The sequence below is a fragment of the Triturus cristatus genome, chromosome 4_1 (assembly GCF_964204655.1).
Source record: "Triturus cristatus chromosome 4_1, aTriCri1.1, whole genome shotgun sequence".
Lineage (NCBI taxonomy): Eukaryota > Metazoa > Chordata > Amphibia > Caudata > Salamandridae > Triturus > Triturus cristatus.
This window is the reverse complement of record NC_140585.1, coordinates 135,180,704-135,183,203: the sequence shown is the minus strand read 5'-3', so window position 1 is coordinate 135,183,203 and position 2,500 is coordinate 135,180,704. Positions and strand designations below refer to the sequence as shown.

The following is a 2,500-nucleotide window of genomic DNA, read 5'->3' as shown; positions in this document are numbered from 1 at the left end:
AAAAATCATCTCAGGTGGACGAATGACCGCGTGGCCTAATGGATAAGGCGTCTGACTTCGGATCAGAAGATTGAGGGTTCGAGTCCCTTCGTGGTCGTTTTTGGGTAAATTGGTCACACAATCTGCTTTACATTCAGAGTGGAAAAAGTCTTTTCCAATACTCTTGTAGTCCTCACTTTCTCATTACTAATCATTAATAAAGTGGAGTACATACTGTAAACTCATTCAGGTTGCATCTTCAGTCTAACTTCTTGTGCATTTTAGTGGCATTAAAAAGTGCTTCTATGCCGAAACACTGAATATGTAATAGGTTTGCAGAATTTTGACGTGACAGAATGGGTTTTTAGCTTAAGTGTGTGTAGAAGAACTGCAAGGTGTGTGCCTATGTGTGCATAGAGTGCTACATGTGTAAAATCTGTATGATTTGGGCAGTTAAAGTGCTGATTTTGCCTCCGAGTAAGAAAAGTACTACACAAAATGTATAAAGGATCGGCACATTGGCTGCCTTTGCTGATGCCCCCGTTGCCTAATTTGTAGTGCAATGGTTAAGTTGCAGAGTGTGGTTGAACTTGGTTAGGAGACTTAGTGCCTCTTTCCGTGTCCATCTGATGATAAGGATGGCTTGATACCATTTTCTAAGCCCAGTATATTGAGAAAAGAAGTAAGTGAAGAAGAAGTGTGGAGTCGAAAGTGGTTCTCCAATTTCTCTCCACTTGCTAAAATTGCAAAGTCTCCATTATAGCATAGAAGAGAGCGTTAAATTCGGGAATGGAAGAGGATGAAAATGGGAAGTTTACTTATAGAGAGAAGTGAGAAATGCCCTGTGTGCACACACCGGTGTCTGACCATAGAATACATTTAAATAATGCCTCTAGAAAAGAGCTATGCATGTGTGCCTCAGTGGCCTAATGGCTAAGGCACTGGCCTCCTAAGCCAGGGATTGTGGGTTCAAGTCCCATCGGAGGTGATAACAAAAATCCTCCCTCTTTCTTTTCCAGAAAATTAGGTAGATTTATTACATGCTTCCTCTCAGAAGTTTATGAGGGATTAGGTACTTTGAAACGGTCCCATTTTACTTGTGTACACTTCACAGTCATGTTAGTGTTCTGAAACTGCAAAGTAGATTTTTAAATGCCTATTTTTGTGAGATGCATTTTCGACCGGCCAGAACATATTCCTTTGGAAAAAATTATATGAATTGGATTGGTGTGAATCTTGTTTCTAGAGGTGGTGACAGGCTTTCAGCTACTTGAATAGGTCAAGCCAGGATACATAAAACGTATACAACCTATGTGAGTGTGAAAAATTAGCATATGCAGGAAGGAGCAATTTGTCCTACTTTCAAAACAGTTTCACTCCACGTCTGGAAACTTCCAGAGCTAGGTAGAGAATACAAATGAGCTTTAAACTCATGTGGAAAGAGGTTTGTATGGAAAAAGGAAAACAAAAGCATATCGTACTCATAAAATTCTCAATATATAGATTCCAAAAAAGTGCTTCCAGCGAAAAGAGCTGAAAGAACACTATGGGATGTAAACCTGAATACCTTTCAATAATATGTTCTCCATCCATGCATACCACCTACATGATAAAAATCATCTCAGGTGGACGGATGACCGCGTGGCCTAATGGATAAGGCGTCTGACTTCGGATCAGAAGATTGAGGGTTCGAGTCCCTTCGTGGTCGTTTTTGGGTAAATTGGTCACACAATCTGCTTTACATTCAGAGTGGAAAAAGTATTTTCCAATACTCTTGTAGTCCTCACTTTCTCATTACTAATCATTAATAAAGTGGAGTACATACTGTAAACTCATTCAGGTTGCATCTTCAGTCTAACTTCTTGTGCATTTTAGTGGCATTAAAAAGTGCTTCTATGCCGACGCACTGAATATGTAATAGGTTTGCAGAATTTTGACGTGACAGAATGGGTTTTTAGCTTAAGTGTGTGTAGAAGAACTGCAAGGTGTGTGCCTATGTGTGCATAGAGTGCTACATGTGTAAAATCTGTATGATTTGGGCAGTTAAAGTGCTGATTTTGCCTCCGAGTAAGAAAAGTACTACACAAAATATATAAAGGATCGGCACATTGGCTGCCTTTGCTGATGCCCCTTTGCCTAATTTGTAGTGCAATGGTTAAGTTGCAGAGTGTGGTTGAACTTGGTTAGGAGACTTAGTGCCTCTTTCCGTGTCCTACTGATGATAAGGATGGCTTGATACCATTTTCTAAGCCCAGTATATTGAGAAAAGAAGTAAGTGAAGAAGAAGTGTGGAGTCGAAAGTGGTTCTCCAATTTCTCTCCACTTGCTAAAATTGCAAAGTCTCCATTATAGCATAGAAGAGAGCGTTAAAGTTGGGAATGGAAGAGGATGAAAATGGGAAGTTTACTTATAGAGAGAAGTGAGAAATGCCCTGTGTGCACACACCGGTGTCTGACCATAGAATACATTTAAATAATCCCTCTAGAAAAGAGCTATGCATGTGCGCCTCAGTGGCCTAATG

At 40.1% G+C, this 2,500-nt stretch overlaps 2 non-coding genes across 2 annotated transcripts; both read left to right on the top strand.

Annotated features, from left to right (window-relative positions):
- Positions 1 to 24: 24 nt before the first annotated feature.
- Positions 25 to 97, top strand: TRNAR-UCG (transfer RNA arginine (anticodon UCG)). Its single transcript has one exon. It is a non-coding gene; the product is annotated as a tRNA-Arg (tRNA).
- Positions 98 to 1,614: 1,517 nt separating this feature from the next.
- Positions 1,615 to 1,687, top strand: TRNAR-UCG (transfer RNA arginine (anticodon UCG)). The gene has a single exon. It is a non-coding gene; the product is annotated as a tRNA-Arg (tRNA).
- Positions 1,688 to 2,500: the final 813 nt, after the last annotated feature.